The following is a 13,865-nucleotide window of genomic DNA, read 5'->3' on the forward strand; positions in this document are numbered from 1 at the left end:
TCATTGTGGTTTGCCGAGGACATCTTCTATGAAGGTTTGGAGATTGCCTTGAAGAATCTACCCCGAGTAAATTTACTGGAGTTCAAGGAACTTGCAGTCCAGGAGAACCGAATGGAGAGAGTTTTGCTCCTGTGTTCCGTCACAAGCGTGAATTTTTCAAACTTTTTGCCTTTGAGCAACATTGTTTCTTTCTCTTTCTGAGTTATTCTCGGTATTTACAATATGTTGAGTTATCCCTCGATGTGTTATTCATCTGTGTTTAGTCCTTCAAGACTGAAGATAATTTCCTTCTGCATCGCAACCATATTTGTATTGGTTTGCCATCTTGTTGTACTTAATGTAATATGCCTCTATGTTCGCATGTTTTTACATCTGCTGCTACCATATCCTTGTTGCTTTAGTTCTAATAGATATCTCACAGTAGTGTCTTTTTTCATGTAAGTCAGTTCCTTCATCATTTTTTCCTCTACTTAGAATTAAATTATTCATTTTATTCCACTGCGCTGTGTTGAGAGACTTGCTATTACAATATGGCTAGTTCGATGTCTAACAATGTTGCATCGATTATGGAGAACTTGGAGATATTTGTTGCTGATCCTCTCAACGTTGATCTTCATTCTCTGCGAATTTTGAGAAAAAACATCAAGGCTACCTTTAAGCTGCTAGATGAGCTGAAAATCGTTGGTGATTTCATAGCAGATATGCATGCGAGAGATGAACCTAAGAAGAAAATGGCTTCTGTCTTTTGAGTATGAAACTCGCGAATTGGAGGAAGTTCCCGTGGAGTGCAACAGTGCCATTGTTGTCATTCATGAGAAAATATGCACATGGCATATTCGTCTTACGTACTAAGGTCCTGTTTGACTTGACCATGAAGCATAATGAAGAAATGGTTGGTTATGCTGCCATCAAGAAAAGGTAAGAGATGCATGAAATTGAAGAACAACCACTGTAGAAGAAAATCCCTGCACCAAAAGAAAACATTGATCGTCAATTGACCATTGTATGTACGAGTTATGTCCCTCTGAGCCAGAGCTTCGCAAAAGAAAATATTCCTAATGAGGATGTTCCTCCTGAGACAAGGGCTCAATAAAATATGGAAGGTGAAGTTATTTCACCGGAGCCAAGTGCTCCCGAACAAAATGTTTCCCCATCCAGTGTAAAAGAAAAAGCTGATGGAATTCCCTACGCATCAAATCCAGGGGAGGGAGAAATTACTTCACCGAAGCCAAGTGCTTCTGAGAAAAATGATGATGTCATGATGGCAAACTCATCTAAGCAGCAAGCTCAGATGGAAATGGAAAAGGAAAGCTCCTCTGTACACGTTGATGAGGAGCGTGAAAAGCAAACTGAGAAGGAAAAGTGAGCTGAAGGCTCAAGAAGGGAGATTGAGGGATTTCGCAGAGAGAAAAGCCAGAGCCAAAAACTTAGTGAAGTGATTGAGCAATTGCAGAGAACTAAGTTGAGATCCAACTCGTGCATATTACTCTACGAGTTGCACACTCACTAGATGGTTAGGTGTGTGTCTGAGTTACCAAGAGTCATTATGGTTTACCGATGACTTTGTCTTTGAACGTTTAGAGATTGTCGTGAAGAATCTACCTTGAGCTTGAGTAAATTGGTTGGAGTTCGAGGAACTTGCAGTCGAGGAGAATAGGACGGAGAGAGTTCTGCTCATGTTTCTAATCACGAGTCTCTCTAACAAGACGTAGCACTTTAGCCGAAGTGCAAACTAGTCAAACAAATAGATTTTCACCATCGAGCATCACCGGTTCTTTCTCTTTCTGTATTACTTCTGGTATTTAAATTTTGTAGATTTATCCCTTGTTGTGTTGTTCATCTGTGCTCATTTCTTTGAGATCGAAGATCATTTCCTTCTGTACCGCAGCCATGTGTGTGTTTTTTTCCATCTTGTTTTACTTAATGTGATATGCCTCTATGTTCACATGTTTTACATCTCCTGCTGCCTAGTTATTCTTGTAGCTGCAATTATGATAGATATCTTGCAATAGTGTTGAAAGTGCAAGTGGCACTTATACTATATTTTGGTGTGATGACAATGTGGTTAGTTGAACTAATATCGGTTGCTTAAGTTTATCTCAGGATATTGGTTCTAAGTGCCCACGATGGAGATGTGTGACCCCCCCATTTCAAAAAGGGCAAAGGCGTGGTCTTTCGACGCTTCGAAGGTTTTAGTTTTGGTTTGCTTCGAGTCGTAGGAAAGACCGCACTATTAAGAGGGGTTTGTGTGGATGAAAGTCGTGTGCGAATGCCATTGCCGAGCCTTACTCTCTTATCCTTCCCACTCCGACCACCTAAAGAACCTAGTGTGTGTGATGTGGTACTCAGAAAGCTTGCAACACAAAGTTACTGGGTACCCCGTGCGCATGGGGTCCTTTGACCCTGTGCGCACGGGGTCCTTTGACCCCGTGCGCACGGGGTACTGCGTAACCCCCGTGCGCACGGGTACTGCGTAACTCTCTGAGTACCCCGTGCGCACGGGGTCTTCTGACCCCCGTGCGCACGGGGTGGTGTGATAGTCTCTGAGTACCCCGTGCGCACGGGGCTGACTTAGCCCGTGCGCGCGGGGTCCAACGGGCAGAAATCCCCACCAGCTCAAGAACACTATATATAGGGCCTTCTTCCACCTCCAACCCTTAACCCTAATGTCTTGTTGAGCTCCACCATTGCTACACCCCATTTTGCTCAATACTCTCAATCCCTCCACCCAAACTTGTTGAAACTTTGGGGATTGGGAGAGCAAGACCCAATCTACAACTTGACCAAACCAAATCGCGTTCCCCGCAACATTTTTTCCCCATTGACTTGTTACTCTTGGAGCTTGGGCTCCTAGGCGGTTAGAGGTTCCTCCGGAAGCTTCCTTGCTTGTGGTGTGCTCCAGAGAAGTTTGTAAAGGTGTGGTGGTCGCCTTCAAGACCAACCCCGAGTGATTCGAGGCTCATCCGTTGGGGGTGACTCGAAGGAGAATACGGTGAGCCTTTGGTGGCATTCCGCAAGCTTTGGCTCTTGCACCGCTCCAAATGGAGAGTAGCTCTTCCCCAAGGAAGAGTGAACTTCGGGTTAAAATCCGCGTCCTCGTCTCACTTGTGGTTAATCCTTTCCCGCACCTTATTTTGTGGTTGTTTGCTTGTTGGCTTGCTAATTAGTTTGTTGCCTAGCATATTTTTCTTGGAGCTTGCTTGTCATATAGGTTGCATTCACCTAGTTGCATATCTAGTGAACTCTTTTATCCGCTTTGCCTTAAAAAAGAAAAGAAAGATTAAAATTTGTAGTCTCCTATTCACCCCCCCCCTAGTCAACCGTATCGATCCTTTCAATTGGTATCAGAGCCTCGTGCTCTAATATAAGGTTTTACAACCTTAGAGGATATGGTAGATCTAGGGAATGAGGGAGGTGGCACACCCATTGCGGAGGATGGTCAAAACCAACCCCCCGCCGTGGCCGAGGCACTTGGTGCTCCTGTCGTTGCTCCCGCCGCTCCTACTAACCCGAGTGTCCCCTTGACCGCGGCCGATCTTCTTTCAATGTTTGCGGACCTCAAAGTCTCTATGTTGAAAGAGGTTCGGGCCTCGGTCAAGGAGGAAATTGATGCTCGCTTAAAGCCATCAACGTCCGCATCAAACTCGTTTGATCCAAATGAGGTTCATGATGCGGATGACTCAAGGGAACCTCTTGCTTCTCCGGCTCGTACTCAAGTTCCCAAGTACAATGCCGTGGAACCCTTTTACTCTCCTCAACCCTTGCAACATCCCTGCATTAATCCTGTTGGGCCTCCGCCCCCTTTGAAAGCTAATGCATTTGCTAAGTGGAAGCTAGATATGGAGTCTCACATGCGCAGTGCTTCAACTCAATTGTGGTGGATTGTGGTCAATGGATTCAACCCCATGGACCCAATGAATCTCACTCCAAGGGAAGCAGTTGACGACCAACTCAATGCTACCGCACACAACATGCTTCGCACCGCTGTGACTGAAGACTATAGTGACTCCATTGCTCTTCATAAAACTGCAAAGGAAATTTGGGATTGCCTTGAGGAGGCTCTTGAAGGAGATGAAGCAATTCGAAGATCTCGGTTAGCTTTGCTCAAGCAAGAAGTCAATCTCTTTGTGAGGAATGAGGGTGAGTCCGCAGAAGAGGTTTACCGAAGGTTGAAGTCCCTTGTGCTCAACTTGAGAACCTTTGGGTGCACTTGGGCAAATGATGATTTCATCAAGGACAAGTTCATCGATGCTATGGTTCTCACGGAACATACCATGGTCATGATGGTTCATCAACGTCCGGACTATCACAAGTTGACCGCGGCTCAAGTTGTTTCCACCTTCTCTACCCATGTTCTTTTGGAAACCAAGTCCAAGAAAACATTTGCAATAGCTCAAGCAACCAAGAACTCCAATCTTGCCTTGAAGTCCAAGAAAGTGATAAGCCAGCCCTCAAGGGAGGAAGAAGTGAGTGAAGAGATATGTGAGGAGGATAATGACACCTCGTGCCCGGCAAATGATTTTGCAGAAGACTTGGCTCTCTTAGTCAAGAAGTACTCCGGGACCATGGCAAACAAAGGAAAAAATCTTCAAGGAAGATCTTTTGGAAGAAGGAAATGCTACAATTGTGATAGCCCAAGACACTTTGTTCATGATTGTCCGTATGAGAGACGTGAAGACAAGTCCGAGAAGCTTGTGCTTAAGAAGAAGAAGTTCACCAAGTTTGCAAAGAGGAAGGATGGCAAGGCTCTTGTTCATGAAGAATACATGTCTGGAGATGAAGATGACGGTGATGATGATCAAGTGGGCACGGCCGCCTTTGCCATGCATGCCACTACATCCTCCTCCACCACCGACCTCTTCGACTCTCCAAATGAGGACAAGCCGTTCACTCATAGGTGCCTCATGGCCAAAGAGGTAAAAACAAAGTCCAAATCCAAGAAACCCGACAACTACACTCCCAATGTCTCATGTGAGATAGTGGAGGATGAGTGTGAGGAGGGTGTGGATAATGATGAGGAATCCTTAATGGCTTTCATGAAAACTCTTCATGGTGAAGCTCGTGCTCGTTTTGGCAATCTCCTTAAGTCACTTGCCGAACGCGATGACTTTATTGAGAACGTTGAAAACCTCCTTATAGAGGAAAAAGAGAGAGTTGATCTCCTCGAGCACGAACTTAATGAAGAGAGTGTCATGAGAGCATCACTTGAGGAAGCCTTATCTGCTCATCAAATTGACTTTGTTAAAACCAACGATGCTTTGCAACTTGCTCTTGAGAACAAAGATGCTCTTAACGTTAGAGTTGAAAAGCTTCTAGTTGACCATACAAGACTTGTTGAGGAGCATGAGTTCCTTGTGATTAGTTCCAAGGTTGTCAAAGGTGACCTCATTGCCCTCATCGAGTCTTATGCCCAACTAAAAAGCTACAACCATTAAGGCTCTCACTTCCGTACCTCATGTAGATTTAAATGATGATGCTTGTACGGCTAACTTTGTTCATGATTGCACCTCCCTTCAAGAGGAGAATAAGAAGTTGAAAGCCCAAATTGAGAAAGGGCTTGTATCATGCATCCAAGGGGAGAAAAACCTAAACGACCTCTTGAGCAACCAAAAGGAGTGTGTTGCCAAGGACGGAGTTGGGTTTAATCCCGCATCTAAGAGTGGTAAGAAAAAGAAGAAGAAGAACAACAAGAAGATCGGTCCGACTCCTTCCCCTCCCCAAAAGGTAGTGTTTGTGCAAGAAGGGCACAAGGAGAAGGAGAAGGAAACGAAGGGTGTTGGGAATGGAAAGGTCATTAGGGACAAGGCCATTCCCAAGAATTTTGCCGGAAAGAACAATCCATCATATGTTCTCATGAGAGAAGATGATGGCTATACCTTTGCAAAATTTGTTGGAACTAACTATGATGATTATGCTTGGACTATTTGGGTTCCCAAGACCCTTATTGCTAACTCACCAGGACCCATTGCAAAATGGGTACCTATAACCAAATCTTGATTACTGTAGGACTATGTCTCCCGTGGAACTCAATGGGTGATCAACAGTGGATGCACCAATCATATGACCGGAGAAAGGGAGATGCTTGTGGAGTTCGTTGATTCACTCAAGGCCTCTTCGAACATCTCCTTTGGTGACAATAGCAAGGGCAAGGTATTGGGATTGGGCAAGGTGGTAATCCCTAATGATTCATCACTTTCAAATGCCATGCTTGTCCAATCCCTTCACTACAATTTACTTTCAACTATTCAATTGGCTCGTGCCGGATATGATTCACATTTTGGTGAATTCCATGTGACCGTCTTTAAGAGAAGCAATCTCAAAGTGGTCTTCGTTGGGCATGTTGAAGACAACCTTTACGTGGTTGATTTCTCAAAAGAGAAAACCCATCTTGCAACATGCCTAATGGCCAAGGCCGACGTGGGGTGTCTATGGCACCGTAGGCTAGCCCACGTGGGCATGATAAATTTACAAGCTCTCTTAAAGGGGGAGCACATTCTTGGACTAACCAATGTGTCTTTTGCCAAAGATCGTCCTTGTAGTGCTTGCATTGCCGGAAAGCTTCATGAAAAAGCTCATAAAGTGAAGACTATCATCACCACCTTGAGGCCCCTTGAGCTTATCCATTTGGATCTATTTGGGCCTCCAACATATGATAGTTTGGGAGGGAGGAGGTATTGCCTTGTCATTGTTGATGACTTCACAAGATATACTTGGGTGTTCTTTCTCAAGACTAAAGATGAAACTCAAGAAACCTTCATCAACTTTGCCAATGAAGCTCAACGTCAACATAACTGTGAGATCAAGGAAATCCGAAATGACAATGGCACCGAGTTCAAAAACTATACAATGGATGAATTCTTGAGTGAAGAGGGGATAAAGCACCAATATGCCGCACCATATACTCCCCAACAAAATGGTGTTGTGGAGAGGAAGAATAGGACTCTTATTGAGATGGCTAGGACCATGCTTGATGAGTACAAATCACCATACAAACTTTGGGCAGAAGCCATCAACACCGCGTGCCATGCTTCAAACCGGCTTTATCTTTGCAAGCTCAAGAACAAGACCCCTTACGAGCTCCTAATCGGGAGAAAGCCCAACGTCAAATACTTTCGGGTATTTGGTTGTAAGTGTTTCATTTTAAACAAAAAATCCCGGTTAGCTAAATTTGAGTCTAGAACTTATGAGGGCATATTTGTTGGATATGCATCAAACTCTCATGCTTACCGTGTTCTCAATAAATCCACCGGGTGCATTGAGGAAACGGTAAATGTGGAGTTTGATGAAGATAAAGGCTCCCGTATGGAGCAAATTGTCCGCAGTGTTGTAGGTGATGAGGCTCCTTCACAAGCTATAAGGACAATGGGGATAGGCCACATTCTTCCACAAGAAACACCCCATGTCCAAGTAGAAGAAGAAGGAGTAAGAGCCCCTCTTGAGGATTTTCCACAAGGGAAGTCATCACCGACACCACGTGTACAAGATGCTTTGGGAAATAATGGACCTATCCAAGAATAAGATCAAGTCCCTCATATTCCTGAGCAAGATCAAGAGCAAACTCTTCCAAATAATGAAGAACCAATCGTTGAGGCTCAAGATCAAGCTCAAGGTCATGATCAAGATCAAGATCAAACCCAACCACAAGTGTCTTCATTGTCATCACTTCCTTCTGAGCAAGAACTTGTGGTTGCAAAGAGAAGAGTGTCTCCAAGGCTAAAACAATCCCAAGGGCAAGCTTCTTCATCAAGTCCAAAACCAAGTGAAGAAGAGCTTGACCGCAAAGAGCAAAAAGTGGCAGCCAAGCTAAAACATCTTCAACACCTCACCGAGAACATTTACGGAAGCATCAAAAAGGGGGTAACTACTCATAGACGTTTGGCAAACTTTTGTGAATATCACTCGTTTGTCTCTTGTGTTGAGCCCCTTAAGGTGGAAGATGCACTTGACGATCCGGATTGGATAGATGCCATGCATGAAGAACTCAATAACTTCACCTGCAACAAAGTGTGGACCCTTGTAGAAAGACCCAAGGAATTTCATAATGTCATTGGAACAAAGTGGATTTTCAAGAACAAACAAGATGAACATGGACAAGTAATAAGGAACAAGGCAAGGTTAGTGGCACAAGGTTTCACCCAAGTTGAAGGTTTGGACTTTGGTGAAACTTTTGCCCCCGTTGCCCGTCTCGAATCCATTCGCATCTTGCTTGCTTATGCCTCTCATCATGATTTCAAATTATATCAAATGGATGTTAAGAGCGCATTTCTTAATGGTCCTCTTAAGGAGTTGGTGTATGTCAAGCAACCTCCCGGTTTTGAAGACCCCGATCATCCCTCTCACGTTTATGAACTCCATAAGGCACTCTATGGACTCAAACAAGCACCTCGTGCTTGGTATGATCACCTTACGGCGCTCCTAAGCGAGAAGGGGTTCCAGATTGGGGTAATAGATTTCACTCTCTTTACGAAGAGGGTAAAAGGAGAGTTGTTTGTCTGCCAAATATATGTTGATGATATTATCTTTGGGTCCACTAACCATGCTATTAACGTTGAGTTTGAGAATCTTATGACTAAGGAATTTGCGATGAGCATGATGGGAGAGTTGAAGTTCTTTCTCGGTTTTCAAGTGAAGCAATTGAGAGGCGGAACCTTCATCAATCAATCTCGTTATATCCAAGACATGCTTAAGAGATTCAAAATGCAAGATGTCAAGCCAATGAAGACACCCATGCCCACAAATGGTCAACTTCATCTTGATCCAAATGGTAAAGAAGTGGATCAAAAGGTATATCGCTCTATGATCGGTTCCTTGCTTTACCTTTGTGCATCTAGGCCAGATATTATGTTGAGTGTGTGTATGTGTGCAAGATTTCAATCCGCTCCTAAGGAGAGCCACTATTCGGCAGTGAAAAGGATCCTTCGATATTTGGTTCATACCCCAAACTTGGGCCTTTGGTATCCCAAGGGATCATCATTTGAGTTAATGGGTTACTCGGATTCGGATTGGGCCGGAGACAAGGTTGGTCGCAAGTCCACTTCCGGTTCATGTCAATTCCTAGGGAGGTCGTTGGTAAGTTGGTCTTCAAAGAAGCAAAATTGTATATCTCTCTCCACAGCCGAAGCCGAGTACATTGCTGCCGGAAGTTGTTGTGCTCAATTATTATGGATGAGGCAAACTTTGATGGATTATGGTGTCAAATGTGACAAAGTGCCTCTTTGGTGTGACAATGAAAGTGCCATCAAGATCGCCGAGAATCCGGTTCAACATAGCAAGACCAAGCATATTGAGATTTGCCATCATTTCATTAGAGATCATGTGGCCAAGGGAAACATTGAGTTACTCCATGTCAACGCCGAGAATCAACTAGCCGACATCTTCACCAAGCCCCTTGAAGAAGCAAGATTTCGTGAATTAAGGCATGAGCTAAATATCATGGATATTAGTAACTTGGGATGAAATTCTTGCTCATACACACATACTCATGTATTATCTTGCTTAGATGTAGGCACATGTCTAGGGGGAGCTAGCTCAACTCATGAGCTATCTTATCCTAGAAGTGCATAAAACAAACACAATCTTTCACATAAGCCACTTTAGGTGGTACTTGTGCTTCAAAGATGAGTGTTGGTCTTGGGCCCAAGGTTCATATCTTCGCGGTGCCATACCAAGTAAACTCAAACATGGTGGCCTCGACCACCGCCCTCTCTTGAGAGTTGTGTCCGTGTTTGTTTCGCGTGTGTGGTGTGTTGTTTTTCATGTTTGTTTCGCTTCTCTTTTGGTACAAGTGCTCCACATATGCCCTTCTCGTAGTGATAGGACTTTCCTCGCGGCGTATTCAGAAATATAGACCGAGTGCTTTGTGAAGTAGGGGTAAGAGTCTACACTCATCCCTGTATTCAAAAATTCACTCATGTCAAAGTTCCTGAATACCCCGTGCCCACGGGCTCTGTACCGTGCGCACGGGGTCTGCGGTTTCTAGCCCTAAAGAGGTGGGGCGTGGGGGGGGGGGGCGCTCGGGTTCATTCCCACCCATTCGCCCCCTCCACTCCCCAGGAAACCTCCAGCGCCGCCGCCGTCGCCTCCGCTCGCCGGAGCTCCTCCGGGCTTCGTCGGGTTTCTTCCTCCGTGGATCTGCATCAGATGGGTTCCTCCTCTGGTTGGTCATGTCCTTGTTTTCTCTCCATTAGTTCCTATCTATTTTATAGCTTTAGGGTTTCCTCCATAGTTCCGTTTGGCCTAGACTTTTGTTTAGACAGAATTCGATGTGCATAGGTCCTTTGGTCTCTCTGCTCCACCCACTCCCGGATTTCGATCTGGAAGTGGCTGCCGCTGGGAGACCCCCGTGTCCACGGGGTGTTTAACCCCCGTGAGCACGGGGCCCCGTGTCCACGGGGTCTAAACCCCCGTGCGCACGGGGTATCCAGGAGCTTTTTGCCTGGATTCTGTCTAAATCCTTGCCATCCATCTTGCACTTGTACTCATTTGTGTTCGTGCTTTGTGTTGTTGGGTGTTTGCGTGTGTTTCAGACTCCGCTGACAAGAGGTCTGAGCTTCGTCGCAAGCGTGCAAAAGGAGGATCAAAGGACTACACCATTGCTCGTCGTCAGCCGTCTGAAGGCATGGGTCAGGGGTCTGGGTCAGGTCAGGGCCGTGTTCGTCGTGCTGCCTCAAAGCGGCCCGTTGTTGAGACCTCCGATAATTCTGAGGAAGATTATGACTCGCAAGATGGTGCTTACTATGACAACCCCAATGTTGATGATGAGATAGAAGAAGAGGATGATCGTGTTGAGGAAGATGAAGAAGAGGAAGAGGTGTCTAGTCCCGAGCAAGCCATTCCGGGTGGGCGTGACCTCCGGAATATGCCTCTTGCCAAGTGGACCAAGCCAGAGATCTGGGCTGAGAGATAGAGCCATCCTTATGCAGCTGCCACTGGTATGGGAGTGGATCCTCGCTTCAAGAACGAGTTTCAGCAAAGGGTCTATCATGAGCTTCTTATGACCAAATCAAAGAAGTTTGCTCCTCACAAGCAAGTCAACACTGAGAGTTTGCGCGACAATGATCATCTGTATCCCGGTGTGTACTCCGCTCTTGGCAGATTGGGTCTATTCCGTTTGTCACCTTCAACCATCCCTATAATGAAGATCTAGTGATGCAGCTCTTTGCCACTCTGTTTTTCTCCAATGACTCTGCTCGCACCCTCACTTGGATGTCTGGAACGCATCGGTGCTCGACTCCTATGGCAAAGTTCTCTGAGATCATTCCCTACCGATTTATGGATGCAGAGGTTGTTTCTGATGAGTTTGGCATTGTTAGGGAAAGTGGGCAGCGCACTAAGGATGAGATTGCCTTTGCTTACAAACAAGAGAAGTCGTTTATCACTGGGTCCATCAAAGATCTCTTGCCCCTCTATGACACCATGCGCCATATCCTGAGGTATACCCTTACTCCAAAGGCCGGGGATTCCCATAACATTCGGAGCTCCATGCTAGATGTCTTTGTGTATCTTCATTAGAAGAAGAAAGTGGATGTTCTGGATTTCATGTACTATGAGCTTCGTCAGTGTGTGCAAGAGAACAAGTCCATGATCTATCCTCCATTCATACAGGCTTTGATTGAGACCGTCTGTCCTGCAAAGTACATTGCCTCTTTCAAGACCTCTTTTCCCAAGCGCAACTCCAACTGGACCCCGGCTGCTCCTGCTCCTTATGTGCCTATCAAGAAGGGGCGCAACCCTAGGCCTGAGGATCGTGCTACTTACACTCCAGGCATGTCCTCTACTGCACGGATCCCTCGTGGTAAGGCCAAGTCTGTTGGTTCTGAGGCCGTCTTTGCCAGGGGTGAGAAGAAGTCTCTGTTCAAGACCCTGAGCAACATGTTCAAGATGTGCCAGTCGATTCAGCACCGTCAGATCAAGGAAATCAACAAGGAGAAGCTTGTTCGGCGTGAGCAGAAGGCAGCAAGGGCTGCAGCTGGTGAGGAGGTCGGTCCAAGTTCAGAGGACATCGACAGTGAGGCCACTGCTCGATCCTTCCCAATGGTCGGGTGGCGTTTTGATGATGATGATGATGCCTCGAGTGCTCCTCCTCTTGTCTAGTGGGTCTGGGTGTCGCCATTAGTCTCCTTTTTTTGTCTTGATGACAAAGGGGGAGAAGTGGTGTGTTCATGGGGTGTTTTGTGTGTGCGTTGAGATCTCAAGCCTCGTGTTTCTTGCTGTTGGTTGGTTTTAGTTGGCTTGAGATACTCTTATTTACTTTCTGTTTGTGTGGTTGTGTGAGCCTCTCAGTTATGGTTGTGAGACTCTAGCTTTATCATTGGACCTATTGCAAATTATCTCCTTATGCTTATATTGGGTCTCACATTATTTGCTCACCACACTTTGTCATGAGATCTAGGCACCGTTATAGGTTTATTTTGGTTAATCTCATGATTTATCTATAGTGATATTGGTAGAGCCTCCTATGTGTGTACTAGATGCATTCTTGTTTTCGGGCTCACATATAGGGGGAGCTATCATGATCATTATCTGTCCCATGGCTTTTTATCTGTTTATCCTTTATGCCATGTTCTAACCACGTTGTCATCAATGCACCAAAAAGGGGGAGATTGAAAGTGCAAGTGGCACTTATACTATATTTTGGTGTGATGACAATGTGGTTAGTTGAACTAATATCGGTTGCTTAATTTTATCTCAGGATATTGGTTCTAAGTGCCCACGATGGAGATGTGCGATCCCCCCCCCCCATTTCAAAAAGGGCAAAGGCGTGGTCTTTCGACGCTTCGAAGGTTTTAGTTTTGGTTTGCTTCGAGTCGTAGGAAAGACTGCACTATTAAGAGGGGTCTGTGTGGATGAAAGTCGTGTGGGAATGCCATTGCCGAGCCTTACTCTCTTATCCTTCCCACTCTGACCACCTAAAGAACCTAGTGTGTGTGCTGTGGTACTCAGAAAGCTTGCAACAGAAAGTTACTGGGTACCCCGTGCGCACGGGGTACTGCGTAACTCCCTGCCCCGTGCGCATGGGGTACTGCGTAACTCTCTGAGTACCCCGTGCGCACGGGGTCTTCTGACCCCCGTGCACACGGGGTGGTGTGATAGTCTCTGAGTACCCCATGCGCACGGGGCTGACTTAGCCCGTGCGCACGGGGCTGACTTAGCCCGTGCGCACGGGGTCCAACGGGCAGAAATCCCCACCAGCTCAAGAACACTATATATATGTCCTTCTTCCACCTCCAACCCTTAACCCTAATGTCTTGTTGAGCTCCACCATTGCTACACCCCATTTTGCTCAATACTCTCAATCCCTCCACCCAAACTTGTTGAAACTTTGGGGATTGGGAGAGCAAGACCCGATCTACAACTTGACCAAACCAAATCGCGTTCCCCGCAACATTTCTTCCCAATTGACTTGTTACTCTTGGAGCTTGGGATCCTAGGCGGTTAGAGGTTCCTCCGGAAGCTTCCTTGCTTGTGGTGTGCTCCGGAGAAGTTTGTAAAGGTGTGGTGGTTGCCTTCAAAACCAACCCCGAGTAATTCGAGGCTCATCCGTTGGGGGTGACTCGAAGGAGAATACGGTGAGCCTTCGGTGGCGTTCCGCAAGCTTTGGCTCCGGCACCGCTCCAAACGGAGAGTAGCTCTTCCCCAAGGAAGAGTGAACTTCGGGTTAAAATCCGCGTCCTCGTCTCACTTGTGGTTAATCCTTTCCCGCACATTACTTTGTGGTTGTTTGCTTGTTGGCTTGCTAATTAGTTTGTTGCCTAGCATATTTTTCTTGGAGCTTGCTTGTCATATAGGTTGCATTCACCTAGTTGCATATCTAGTGAACTCTTTTATCCGCTTTGCCTTAAAAACGATAAGAAAGATTAAAATTT

This window comes from Triticum aestivum, chromosome 6D, assembly GCF_018294505.1.
Source record: "Triticum aestivum cultivar Chinese Spring chromosome 6D, IWGSC CS RefSeq v2.1, whole genome shotgun sequence".
Lineage (NCBI taxonomy): Eukaryota > Viridiplantae > Streptophyta > Magnoliopsida > Poales > Poaceae > Triticum > Triticum aestivum.